The following is a 15,826-nucleotide window of genomic DNA, read 5'->3' as shown; positions in this document are numbered from 1 at the left end:
ACATCCATCCACATCAATCCACATTATCCACACATCCATCCACATCAATCCACACGGTAATCCACATCATCCATACATCCATCCACATCAATCTACATTATCCACACATCAATCCACATCATCCATACATCTATTCACGTCAATCCACATTACCCACACATCAATCCATATCATCCATACATCTATCCACATCATCCACATCAATCCTCATTATCCACTCATCCATCCACATCAATCCACACGTCAATCCTTATTACCCACACATCAATCCACATCATCTATACATCCATTCAGGTCAATCCACATTACCCACACATCAATCCATATCATCCATACATCCATCCACATCATCCATATCAATCCACATTATCCACTCATCCATCCACATCAATCCACATCAATCCACATCAATCCACATTATCCACTCATCCATCCACATCCATCCACATTAATTCACACGTCAATCCACAGTACCTAGACATCAATCCACATAATCCATACATCCATTCAAGTCAATCCACATTACCCACACATTAATCCATATCATCCATACATCCATCCACATCATCCACATCAATCCACATTATCCACTCATCCATCCACATCAATCCACACGTCAATCCACATTACCCACACATCAATCCACATCATCCATACATCCATCCACATCATCCACATCAATCCACATTATCCACATCAATCCACACGTCAATCCACATTACCCACACATCAATCCACATCATCTATACATCCATCCACATCATCCACATCAATCCACATTATCCACTCATCCATCCACATCAATCCACATTACCCACACATCAATCCACATTTATTTCATAAGTATTCCCATTCTCATCTAATCACATCTTTTTCTAACTCATCACTTATTTCCTCATTTATCCTCATCAGCTCACATCTACCCATACATCTCATTACTTCACATACATTAACATCTATCCAGTTTACATCGCATCTTATCACATCCATTTCACATCACATCTCATTTATTCACATCCTGATTCACATGCTTACACATTCATTCACGTCCCTTATCGTTCATTCACATTCTGATTCACATGTTATCACATTCATTCACGTCCCTTATCGTTCATTCACATCCCGATTCACATGCTATCACATTCATTCACATCCTATATCATTCATTTACATCCTGATTCACATGACATCACATCTCGTCTATTCACTCACATTTATCTGATTCACATCACATATCATCACATCTATTTACCTTTCATTCTCATCACTTCTATTCTCATCACATCCATCCATCCATTCTTTCCCATCTATCTGATTCGCATTACATCTCATCACATCTATTCACCTCACATTCTCCTCACTCCTATTCTCATCGCATCCATCCATCCATTCATTCCCATCTATCTGATTCGCATCGCATCTCATCACATCTATTTACCTCTCATTCTCATCACTTCTATTCTCATCACATCCATCCATCCATTCTTTCCCATCTATCTGATTCGCATCCCATCTCATCACATCTATTTACCTCTCATTCTCACACTTCTATTCTCATCACATCCATCCATCCATTCATTCCCATCTATCTGATTCGCATCCCATGTCATCACATCTATTCACCTCTGATTCTCATCACATCCATCCATCCATTCATTCCCATCTATCTGATTCGCATCCCATCTCATCATATCTATTTACTTCTCATTCTCATTCTTATCACATCCATCCTCTATTCATTCTCATCTATCTGATTCATACCACATCTTATCACATCTATTTATAGAATGTAAGATAATTCTTATTTTTGATATAGAAAAATAACTTCAGTGGGAAATAACACTTTTTTAAAAATCCGTTTATGCATCTATTTATGCATAAATTCAATTTTAAGGAGAATAACACTTTCGAAATAAGAATAAATCTTTTATGCATCTTTCTATGCATAAATTCAATTTTAATGAGAATAACTCTTCTGAAATAAAAATAAATTTCTTTATGCATCTTTGTATGCATAAATTCAAAATTGATGAGAATAACTCTTCTGAAATAAAAATAAATTTCTTTATGCATCTTTCTATGCATAAAATCAAAATTGATGAGAATAACTCTTCTGAAATAAAAATAAATTTCTTTATGCATCTTTCTATGCATAAAATCAAAATTTGATGAGAGTAACGCTTTTATAAAAAAAATTCTTTTATGCATTTATTTATGCATAATGAAATTAACACTTTTATAATTAAAAAATTCTTTTATGCATCTATTTATGCATAAAAATCAATTTTGATGAAAGTAACACTTTTATAATCAAAATATTCCCAATATGCATCTTTCTATGCATAGAAATTAGTTCGAATGACAATAACACTTTTATTATAAAAATATTTCTAATATGCATTTTTCTATGCATAGAATAAAAATAACAGTTTTAGAATACACAAGCGGTGGGGATTACTCTTTTTGAATAATAAAAGATAAAACTTATTTCACAAAAATTAATAAAATTTTTCCATAACCACCTTTGTATGGTTGACCATTTTTTATTTTTTTTCATTCTCAAGTTACTTAGACATTATCACAAATGGTTTAAAGTATTCTAAACTAATCAAATTCCACTTTTTAAAGAGGAACAATATGAAAAGTTTAATTCTAACAATTTGATTACACATCTAGGATAAAGAAAGGCTGAATTCAAGAATGAAGAGAGGGGGAAAGCCTTTCCAACAAGGTATAGCATCATTTTTAATTTTAAAGAAAACAAAAATTAGAAAACCATTAAATGGAATAAAGAAAAAGTAGGATTTCTAGCTTACATGAATTTTTGTGAGCTTTCCTTTGGCTTGATGGTTTGAGGGATCTACTCTTGTTTGCAAACAACAAGAGTGGCCACCAATTCTTTTGAAGAGGAAATGGTCAAAAACTAATGAATTATCAATAAATTCACTATTTTTGGCTCTAGGGAGGAGTAGAGTAACAGTGCATAAAACACTATTAACAATTTACAAAGGGGGAGGCTTCATTTATAGGAAAAAGTGAGCCTCTAACCACTGTTTTTGGCTCTAGGGAGGAGTAGAGTAACAGTGCATAAAACACTATTAACCATTTACAAAGGGGGAGGCTTCATCTATAGGAAAAAGTGAGTCTCTAACCAAGCAAACTGATTCTAGAATTTTCCAGATCAGTTTGGTCAATTATTGACTATTTTTAGGTCAGTTTAGCTTACTTTTTGGATCTAGTTGAAGTAGGAGAGAGGAGAGATGAAAATATCTCATTATTTGTGAGTTTAAAACTCAACCACACATGTGAAATAGGCACCTCCTTCATGAGGGGAATTCCCCCACACTGAGGTGTCAAAAATGCATCATTTCTTCTAAATATCTCTTCTTTTTTAACTAATAACCTTGTCCTTAGTCAACTCTTCATCTTATGTGAGTATTTACTCATTTTTGGGAGAATTTCTTGTTATTCTTCAATTTATCTCCTCCCTACATTTGGATTAATCTAATTGGTCCATAGGAACCTTATTTCAAAAATTTCAAAAAATCTGGACCCTTAGGCTAAGGTGCTTTTTACCTGATTTCAATTTATTCCAATTGCACATTGAAAATTTCTGTTTGAATATCTATTTCAGGGGAAACCATTTTAGACACTAGGAGGATTTTTATATCCAAAAATATCTCGATTTTGAATTACTTCCCTCTAGACATTTTCTCTCTCTAGACCAAAACAGGATAAAACATGATCTTTCTTTTATTTCAGAGAGGGAAATAATTATAAGATCAGAAGGGGAGGTTTTTACACGTGCACATATCAAAAGCTGGAGGGAGGAATCTTACATTTAGTGTGTGCAAATTAAGGTTTAGACTAAAGTTGAGTTAGGTTACAAGAAGATGGAAACTTGTACTCATAAAAAGACTTGAGATGTTGTGCTTGTATTCCAATGCTTGAAATGTTCTCCTTTTATATGAGGAGAGTACAACATGGCCTTTCTCTTTCATGTGGGATAATTCTCACTTGGTGATGTGGCTTCTCACACTCACTCCATTTTTTTCTTGTGCTCTTTGGCACCACATATCTCAACACCCCCCCTTGGTGCCAAATCTTTGGGCTACTCAAGGTGGTTGGATGTTGGTTACATAATGTTGTTTGAATTTTTTACTTTCTACATTCCCCTACGTGCTGTGAGCAACTTTGGCCCATGTGCTACTTTGGCACTTCCCCTCCCTTAATGGTAGATTAGGTATAATTTTTATGATTTCCCTTTTCCTCTCTCTCCCCTTGTGCTAGGCTACTTTGGCCTTTATGCTACTTTGGTTATGAATTTCAACTTGAGTGCATCATATGGCCTCAGAGGCTTATTACATCACACTTTTTGTAGAGACAAGAGGGTTGAATTTCTAGCTTGGGTACATCATCAATCCCAGAGGCTAGATACAAGCACTTTTTGTAGGAAGTAGGATTTACAATTTTTTGGTAGTGAGGTGGGTATGTCCTTTGTCTTCATGTTCAAGCTCTCGTGCTTTGCGAAGATTCTTTTAATTGTTGCTCTTTGGTGGTTTGACACTTTCACACACATGCATTAGCGTGCTCATTTGGCCGCTTATAATGATTTTACATTTTTGTTTGTCTAAAACCTTGTTGATGCATAATGTCATTGGTGTTGTCGAAACCCATAAGATAATATTAGATAATTTGGAAAAAATCTCATACTTTGGGAATTACCTTTTCAACATAGTTTTGGCCATATCTTGAGCATATTAACTCCAAATTTGTCGGACATTATAGATTTAGATCATACTCTTCAAGATCTTTCTAATGATATGTCACATGATGGGGTTTTGACAAAAGCTTGGATAGTTTCACCATGATCCCATTTTCCAAATGGGAATGGGATTTTTCCCAAATTATCTAATATGATGTTCCATGGTGTAATCATACATGATTCACATGTGAACAACCTCTTAATAAAGAGGTCTCTTTTACACCAAAGAAAAAAGATAACTTTTTAATTTTTTTAATTTTTATTATTATCATTTAAAAAAAAAGATCTTATCTCCTACACGATTCTTCTACGTCACTCATCCTGCAAATGCTTCTTCTGCTAGTCTCTCCTCGCGATGGCGTGCTTGCTCTCTCTGCCTTCTAGCAATTCTTTTTCTACTGTCCATGCGACAACAACTTTTTCTTTTTCTATCGATTCTTTTTCTACTATCCACGCAACAACAATTTTGTCTCCCTCTCTTTGTTGCACCCATTTTTTTTTGGCTTTTCTTTGCTGCATATTTCTTGTTGTTTGCTTCTGCTGCAACACTTTTGGAATGCTTCCATAGCAAGCCACCTGAGCATGGCAAGCATCACCCATGTCGCACGAATTATCTCGCACTCTCTGAATCTCTGTAGGCCAAAAACCTCAGCGTAAGGTTAGAAGGTCATAGCTTGATGTCCTTGGCTTCTGTTATAGCCATCTTTCTCTACGTAGCATGCCTGCTTCCATTTTCTTTAGTCGAAAACCTTCTTTACTCCACTATGCTTCTCTATTTCCCTCTGCTGCACCCACAAATGGTGAACCCTTTTCACTCTGGTGCTTCTCTATTTCCCTCTGGCGGCGCTGCTCTCTATACTTTGCTTTTATCGAGTTGAGAAGTGAGCTTTTGAGTTCAAAATTTTGCTATGAGCTATGGTGGAGGGGTTGCTTTAGGTATGCATCTTATAAGAGCCTGTGATGAATGGAGCCTAAGGTATTTCTCTTATCCTTCAGTAGTTGGCTGATTTGCTTTGGGGCTCTAATGATCTAATTCTACAATTCACTAAAGAATGAAAGAGGAAGAGAGGAATCTATTGATCTTAATCTAACTCACACACAAAGGTGAATATCTAAACATACCCTAATAAAGACCACTAATCTAATGAGCTGAAACTAAGCTAGGAAAGCAAAACCAAGCTCTGATACCATGTTGAAACTATGGATCGATCTCTCCTTATGATAAGACATTGACCTAATCATCAACTAATCCTACACTAATCTGATTATCTAATTATTAACTAATCATAATGCTAAACTAAGGTGGATAGAAATGAAAAAAAATTCATCATGGGTGTGTGCAAATTAAGGTTTAGACTCAAGTTCAGCTAGGTTACAAGATGGAAACTTGTACTCATAAAAAGACTTGAGATGTGCTTGTATTCCAATGCTTGAAATGTCCCCCTTTTATATGAGGAGAGTACAACATGGCCTTTCTTTTGCATGTGGGATAATTCTCACTTGGTAATGTGGCTTCTCACACTCCATACTTTCCTTGTGCTCTTTGGCACCACATATCTCAAGGGACGACAGTCCACTCTCTGCTTATCTTCACCATCGACACCGCTCACGACAATAGCCCTCTATGCTCTTCACCACCCCTCCGGTATGTAGCACCTTTGTCACCAGAGCCTGCACCCTTTAGGTTTGCAACACCCTTGACACTAGAGCTTGCACCCTTGTCACCAAATCTTGCACCACTACACCACTCGAGACGATAGTCCTTTGTGTTCTCCATCTACCGTCGGAGGTACCGCAACACCCTTGTCACTGGAGCTTGCATCACCTCATCTTCCCCTTCCACTACCACCTCGGAGTACCTCTACATCCACCAATGTGAGTCTTCAACACTGACCTTGGAGTGCCTCTGCAACCACCAATGCGAGGCTAAATACAAGGATTATTTTGTGAATCCCTAACATTATTTATACATAAAAAATTACGAGAACTTTAGTTGTGGTAGGAACACCTAAGGTTTTTCTTAGGTTTATGCACAAATTACCATGGTAAGAGAACGTACGAATAGAGTTGAAATTATTTATATGACTTGTGATTAGATGTAGGATATGTAAGAATGTGATGATATACTTAGATAAATTTAGATTCTATAATGTATACGTGATGACAATATTTTGGATTTGCACTTCAAGGAAAAGTGACCGTAGGCACACCTATAGACGCGTTTTGACAACGTGGTTTAAAATGTTACGGATGCATTTATAAGAGCGTCTAAAAGCGTGTCTACTAATAGGCATCTATAGATGCATCTATATGCGCGTCTACAAGCGCGTCTATAATGATATAGACGCACCTATAGACGCACTTTGAAATTTGAAAAAAATCCAAAGAGCTGCCTGTGCAGATGTATAGCTGCATTTTTTGCACAGAAAGCTCTCTGATTTAAGGTACAAAAACAAACCTACAAAACAAATCCCCAACACCCAAGGGTGCAATAATAATAGAGGAAAGATAGAAAAGCACTTACCTCTTTTTCGTGATGTTGAAAGAGAGGATTAGAGGACCTACAAAACCAACAAAAGGAAGTCTTCACGGGCACCCAAAGCACAAGGAGCTTGTGCACCCATAACTGTAAAGAGAAAATGTACACCCATATTTAGATTTCAAATAGTTCATCTTAATTAGCTTGTTCATGTTGTTGACATCAATCATCATTTAAAGGCTTGTCAGACCAATCACTCTTGGGGTCTGATCCGATATAGAATGTGTTAGTTAAAATTGAACGGATTTAAAGAGATGAAAGACCGGTGAGAGCGGGGACACATGACCGACTGAAACCTAGTGACCTTCAGTCCCAATCTATTTACTCAATTTCCCAGAATGTTCCAAGCAGCACAGAATCTCTATTATGTTGCATTTAGGTTTGATGCCAAACCTCCCGTACACAGGGAGTTCATAGTCAATTTGTGCAGAGAAGACATGACATGGTCTCCTTTCTTTTTGGCTTCCTTCCTTTCCCCATAAATCTCTAGTACAAATTCAAAGAACAAGCTTTCTATCTTCTCGAATAAATACCCATACCTAAGATCAGCTTTCTACCCTATTTTGCTAATTTGAGCTCTTTTGTGAAGTAGACGCCCGTAAAGGTCCCAGTGGGAAAAAGTAGAGTTCCCTTCTCGGGGTCCCCTTGTAGGGTAGTAAAGGAACCTTGATGGGACCTTATGCATAAAGCTTTGCATGAGGCTTATGCATATAAAGCACTATGCAAGCCATGCTAGCCTAAACTAAATCGTACCCTGGTACTATGCATTAAGCATGCATGCATAGAGCCTAATGCAAGCATAGAGGTCTATGCAAAGAGCTTAATCTATGCATAGATCTCTATGTATTATGAATGCATGCATAGAGCTTAATCTATGCATTAAACTATGCCGCTATGCAAGCCTTATGCAAGCTATGCCAAAGCTTATGCATAAAGCATGCATGAGGCCTTATGCATAAAGATAGAAAAGCACTTACCTCTTTTTCATGATGTTGAAAGAGAGGATACGAGGACCCACAAAACCAACAAAAGGGTGAGGAAAGGATTAGTAATGCATACATACAAAAGCTTATGCAAGCTATGCATACATACAAAAGCTTATGCAAGCTATGCAAGCCTTATGCAAACTATACCGCTATGCAAGCCTTATGCAATCTATGCTAAAGCTTATGGCATAAAGCATGCAAGAGGCCTTATGCATAAAGCTTTAAGCATAAAGCTATGCATGAGGCCTTATGTATAAAGCATTATGCATAAGGCTTATGCATAAAGCTTATGCATAAGGCTTATGCATAAAGTATGCATGAGGCCTTATGGATAAAGCTATGCATGAGGCTTATGCATAAAGCACTATGCAAGCCACGCTAGCCTAAACTAAACCGTACCCCGACACTTTGCATTAAGCATGCATGCAAAGATCTTAATTCATGCATAGATTAAGCTCTATGCATGCATAAAACTCTATGCATAGAGCTTAATGCATGCATAGAGGTTTATGCATAGAGCTTAATCTATGCATAGATCTCTATGCATTATGAATGCATGCATAGAGCTTAATCTATGCATGTATAGAGCTTAATCTATGCATTATGTACATAAATCTTATGCGCAAACCTACAAAACAAATCCCCAGCACCCAAGGGTGCAATAATAATATAGAAAATAGAGGAAAGATAGAAAAGCACTTATCTTTTTTTCGTGATGTTGAAAGTGATGATACGAGGACCTACAAAACCAACAAAAGGGTGAGGAAAGGATTAGTAATGCATACATACAAAAGCTTATGCAAGGTATGCCGCTATGCAAGCCTTACGCAAGCTATGCTAAAGCTTATGCATAAAGTATGCATGAGGCCTTATGCATAAAGCTTTAAGCATGAAGCGATGCATGAGGCCTTATGCATAAAGCATGCATGAGGCCTTATGCATAAAGCATATGCATAAAGCTATGCATGAGGCCTTATGCATAAAGCTATGAATGAGGCTTATGCATAAAGCACTATGCAAGCCATGCTAGCCTAAACTAAATCGTACCCCGGCACTATGCATTAAGCATGCATGCATAGAGCTTAGTTCATGCATAGATTAAGCTCTATGCATGCATAAAACTCTATGCATACAGCTCAATGCATGTATAGAGGTCTATGCATAGAGCTTAATCTATGCATAGATCTCTATGCATTATGAATGCATGCATAGAGCTTAATCTATGCATTAAGCTCTACGAATAGAGCTTAATGAATAGATTAAGCTCTATGTTTAGAGCTCTATTCATAGATTAAGCTCTATGATTAGAGCTCTATGATTAGAGCTCTATGCATAGACGACCTACAAAACAAAACCCCTCTTTTTGGTAAATAAAAATAGAGGAAAGAGATGATAAAAAGATAGGAAAGATAGGAAAGCACTTACCTCTTTTTGGTGATGTTGAAAGAGAAGATTAGAAGACCTACAAAACCAACAAAAGGGTGAGGAAAGGATTAGTAATGCATACATACCAAAGCCTTAAGAACCTAACGCATACATACAAAATCAAAAAGAGAGGAAAGAGAGAAAAGCATTTACCTCTTTTTGGTGAAGTTGAAAGAGAGGATTATAAGACCTACAAAACAAAACAAAAATTTGAGAAAAGAATTAGTAATACAAAATCCTAAAAGTGTGAATAGCATGGATACACAAGGAGGTTTAAGTCTTATGTATAAGGAGGTTTAAGTATAAGCCTCTTATGCATAAGAGGCCTCTTATGCATAAGCCTCTTAGGCTTATGCATAAGAAAGAGAGAGAGAGAGAGAGAGAGAGAGAGAGAGAAGCCCTTGCACATGGCCTGACAGCCCGCGAAGCTACAAGAACAGCGTGCAGATTATCGAAATGGACAAATCCAACTTATGCCCAATGGAAAGACATAAACAAACGGGTAACCACAGAGATGATAAAGGCAATATGGCCATGTCCAGATGGCGAGATAAAGAAGGGAAGATGGAAGATTTCTCGTTGCACTCACAATGATATCAAAACTAATGCCGAGCGCATTTTCTTGGAGGTGTACGGCCGTCCTCTCCATAACGCCGACGCTCCACTGTATTTTGCTAAAATGCTATATGCGCACTTTATACTGGAAACTCCAGTGGACTTCGCCTCCAGAGAGGCCACTGTCAACACCCACGACATACGTGAAGAGACAGTTACATTCACAAGAGAAGAACTTGCTCTTATGGTGGAGGGCGCCGGACTGGAGTTAAACCAGGTCAAAGAAAGCTTAGGGGCACAGCTAGCAGAGAAGGAGAAAGAAGCTGACCGATTAACTCAAGCGTCAACTCCTCCCCCGGCCAATAGAGGAATTCAAGAGCAGCTAACAAAGATCAGCCAAGACGTGCAGAGCATCTCTTCACGTATTGCTCCTGTGCGCCAAGGAAACCACATCTCTCATTTTTTGATACATCCTGATCTTGTGGGAGTTTCTACTGAGGCTACAAGTTCCTCCACCCCCCAATGTCCTGTATGTTACAAAGTATTCGATGGGTGGAGCGGCCAGTATATACTACCATGTGGACACTACTACCACTTAATATGTTTAGTGAGACAAATGCAAAATACTTCCACATGTGCATTGTGCAATGTCCCAATAAATCAAGGTATTTATACAGTGTTCGGTATGGCTAGCGAATATAAACCACCAGGACCTTTAGATGCAACTCCTAGTGCAATTCGCAATTTATTTCAAGATGAGAGCTAAGAAAAACAAATTCTACTTTTGTATTGATAATTTCTCCAAATATGATCATTTGTACAAGTACTTTTTATTAAATTAATGAAGTGACTTCTTCCTCTATGTCAGTATCTTGCTCCAAAATTCTTTCACCGTTTACTCTCTCGTCTGCTAAATTAAGCTCATCTAAGTCAATGTCTAAATTGTCTTCTATCTCAAGGGTGGTGCACAACGTACGTCCAACATCAAAGTTCTCGTCTACTACATCTTCACAATTGTACATCCATCTGGGCATATCTTCTTCATACTCTTCGCTTTCGATGTCTCGCAAGATCTTTTCATTGCAGTACATGTAAACAAGTTTATCTGCTCGATCTGCAAGAAGTCGATTGCGAATAGTACTATGAATATATTTATACATGCTCCAGTTTCTTTCTGAGCCTGAGTTTGAAGAGCACTGACTTAGAACCTTCATCGCAAGGTTGCGCAATAAAGCATAATGCTCACCACCATTCATCATCCACCACTTCCATGCAGGTTGCTCTTTAGCCATTTGTTGAACAAGGGAGTTGGAAAATAAACCCTCTTTCAACCGAAATGAGGTCATCTCCTTTATGCACTGTACACGATCATCATCATTATTATAGAAAGTGTTTACCACTTTATAAAAATCTTGCACCACCTCAACGTTGGACATCAAATCCATATTCCAATATTCAGGATCTAACATGTAAGCAGCACTGTGCAGTGGTGAATGCGCTCCAATCCATCTAGCATGAAAGTACTTCAACAGAACTTTTCTTTGTCTACTAGAGAATGGTACACGCCATTGCTTTTCCACCACTGAATGCTCTAATTTCTCAGGACACTCCAAACTCCGCTGGACAGTCCACCATTGCATCCATGCTTTTCCGAGATTAGGCGCTGTTTGATCAAGGCTTCGTACAGCATACATAACAGGCATCATTACATGGTATGCATCCATCACACTGTTCCACCAACTTCTTCTCGTAAGCGCTGCCTTCAAGACTTTGATTTTCTCTTTCACTTTTTCAAGTTGAGTGTTCTCCCAGTCATGAAATGCCATGCATGTAAATGTTTCACAAACTGCATCTTTATTTCTAAGAAGAGACTCAAAAGTGTAAAAGTGAGTGCAAAACCTAGTCTCCGCTGGAAGCTTTAACATAACTGACATGCGAGGTCGAAACATATCCAAAACTCTCTGTCTCTTGAGCATGAATTTCACAAGCTGGCGAGCAGTGTCGACGATTGAGGCAAACCATTTGGTATCATCAGATTTATACCAATCTTTTAATACAAGATTCAAACTATGAGTATTACAGCCTACCGGAAAAATATGTGGATATTGTCGCTGTAGGATTCTGGATGCATTTTTACAATTTTTTGCATTGTCCATGACGACTTGGACTACATTTTTGGCACCCACTTCCTCTATCACAGAGCTAATGACTTGAGCAATGTAAGCCCCAGTTTTGATTGAACCAGCTGAATCCACGGCACGGATGAAAGTCTCACCTCTAGGTGAAATAACCATTACATTAATTAATGGTTTTCTTTGCACATTAGACCATCCATCACTTACTATACTACATCCAGAAAGCTCTATATTGCTAAGAATTATTCTTTGTACACGTTCTTTTACCTGTGCATAACATTTCTCTAATAGATCATTTCGCATAGCATGGTACGTAGGCGGTGAAAACCCTGGTCCAAACTCACCAATTTTCTTCCATGCTCTCTTCCAATGCTCACTGTCCACCATCATCATAGCACTCCCAGAAAAGTAAATCGCTTCAGCAAGGACGAGTTGTGCATCATCGAGTCGACCTTGACGTAGGCTTTCTTGCAATGAAGTTTGACGCATGGGTATATTTCCTACGTCAAAGTTTTGCTTGCAAGAAGATGCACTGGGTAGATTACTTTCTGGCTGCATATTGCCGTTCGGGGTACAAGTAGGCGATGTAGCGGGAGTTTGATGATTAGAACAACAGTGTTCTTGCTGCCTTGATACATTAACGGTAGGAGTGTCATGTTTTCTTGAATCTTTCTTTTGAATTTCTTCTCTTATGCGTTTGGCCACTATAGGTGCAGAGGGGTGGGTACATGACTTTTTCTTCGGTCCGCCTAAAAAGTGTTCTCTTAGTCGAGGCGCCCCACCTGATTTTACTGCATGGCATAGCTTACACTCCCAATCTATGAATCGATCACCAACGTTAATTGCATATTGCCACTCTATCCCAGGTGCCTTTTTTTTCCTGCTATTTGAAATTTGGACTCTATTGGAGGTATCACTGGATCCAACATTGTCCTCCATCTCAACAAATAACCTATTCAACCAAGCATATAACAATGAATACACAAATGAAAAAACAACAAATCACTCACGTATAACAAAACATACATCTGCAGACAAAGTACTTCGAAACTATCTTGACAAATACAAAAGATCATCACATAACACAAAACTATTTCAAACTATCTTGCAAGGTCTTACTACAAAACTACTTCGAAACTATCATGCACATTGCACCCCCAATGAAGGATGCCTTTTGTACCCAATTAAGGATACTTTACACAATCAAAGATCTATGCTTGCCCAATACTCTAGTATAGGACAATAGACCTTCTCTAACATTCACAAAAAAAAACAAAGATCTATGCTTGCCCAATACTCTAGTATAGGACAATAGACCCTTGTCTACTCTAAACTATATCAAGTATCAAGAACCAATACAAGCCCCTAAGCAGGACTCTTGGCTCCATCAAACCATTCATAAAGCAGAATGAGGTAGATTACGTACGTGGCTCAAATGCAAAGCTGAATGACTCCAAATTTGTCCCTAAATCTCCGCAAGTATTAGCTACGAACCACACCCTGCCCCCAGTTCAAAGAACTAAGGACGAGTGGCCCAATAGCCTTAGGAGTGCCTGCAAGGAAAGACGACAGCCCCTAAAATAAGGACGTTCTTCCCAAGAGGACACTTCTAGCAACTCGAGAGCTCTACCAGTACTTTGAGGAGAGATATCACGCCCCCAAAACAAGGACTGTCTTCCCAAAAGTTGTACGATGGGTGTCGGGCAGTGTTTATATACAGAATAATACCCCGCCGGTGTTTTTTGTTTTTCCCGGTGGGCCCGCCGGGCTTTTACCTTTCCCGACGGGCCCGCCGGGAAAACCTATACCCCGGCGGGCCCGCCGGGAATGGTAGAAGCCCGGAGGTGTTACTGGAATAGTGGGTTCCGGTAGGTCATTTCTCAGGTCATGTGAATATACAATGTGATCACAAGTTTTAATATGTTAACAATAGGTTTTGTTAACGTGATCACGAAATTGTGAAGACGTTAATGAAATCCCTGCCCACAAGCACAAGAGGAATACAGGAGAATACAAAAACTCAGCATGCCCTCCGCCTCCTCGGCCTGCTTCTTCTTCTTCTTCTTCTTCTGAAACCAGCACCGGCATTTTCATCGGCCCCGCAGAACCTCCTGGTGGCCTCGTTCGCTCTCGCGATTTAGTACAACCCACAACAGTTCTCCCCAGGAGCCCTAAACCGACTATAGTCGGCCGATACGTGTAAAAACGAGAGAGGGCTGCAGCCGCAAGCTTATCTCCCGTGGCAAATTCTACCCAGCAATCATTTCAACTCCCTCACGTTGTCGAGAGTGTGATCAATACAGAGGTGCCATGGAGTGTGCAGCAGAAGACAGGTGTAGGTCAGCCAGCTGCCCAAGGGCCTCTTTGTACAGTTAAAAGCTCACAGAAAAGCTGTCACTGCAGTACGCTGGTCTCCCACTCACGGCTCGCTTCTAGCATCTTCTGGGATGGATTGTGTTGCTCATGTTTGGAACACATGGATTGAAGGGACTGGGCATGGTGCTGCTCGCTCGTTCTCTTCTCATACTGCTGCTATTAAGGATGTTCAATGGTTCCCAGATGGTGCCTGTGTTTTGACTTGAGGGCTTGGTGTTAAGGCTCTCCCTTTGATGTTGAGCTCATGTGGGCATATTGACGGGCTGTTGGTCAGTATAGTGGGCTGCTATGGTCAAGTTTTTGGCTTGTGTCCCAAACTTGTGGGAAATTCCCATATTTCGTGATTTCTATTTGGTCGCGCCATTGACTGCCAAGGGGGTTGAGGTCTTTTATAATCGCAAACATTATGGTGGCTAGTTGGGAGCATCATTTCCGGTAGATGGAGAGGTTTTTCGCTTTTGGAGTGCTTTCTATTTGGTCGTGCCATTGACTGCCCAGGGGGTCGAGGTCTTTTTATTGCACATGATTTGCATGCCCCAGTTCACTCTGAGGTCACTCTTATGGAATTTTGTGGACCTATCTATTCATGGGGTCTGTGGCATCAGCTTGCTCACTACAGTAGGAGTATGACCACATATGGGCTATGTGCTAAAAGTGCATCTCTCATTGGAAGAGGCATTACCCATAACGAATCAGAGAGATTGTATATCGATGGCAGACCTTACACTCAAGTAAATATATTAGGGCTAATCAACTATAGTAGAGGGACAAACGAAATAACTAATTGTACTTTTGTGGAGTTTGACACTGGTCATGAGCCAATGCACATTATTAGAGATGTACCTATATACATTATAGTCAATGCTATTAGATCGTTGCATGATTGTGAGGAGTTACTAGTGAATTATTGGTGGCATAGGCGAGACTGCCAGCTCCACATAGAGAATAGATGTATTTATAACATTTTTAGTGCACATGTCTTTTGTAATGGGCTTTGATCCATGACATTCTAGTAGTATATTTATATTTTTCACTTATTATATCT

This window comes from Cibotium barometz, chromosome 6 (assembly GCF_041138505.1).
Source record: "Cibotium barometz isolate CiBa-2024 chromosome 6, ASM4113850v1, whole genome shotgun sequence".
Taxonomy (NCBI): Eukaryota; Viridiplantae; Streptophyta; class Polypodiopsida; order Cyatheales; family Cibotiaceae; genus Cibotium; species Cibotium barometz.
Note: the sequence above shows the minus strand (reverse complement) of the source record.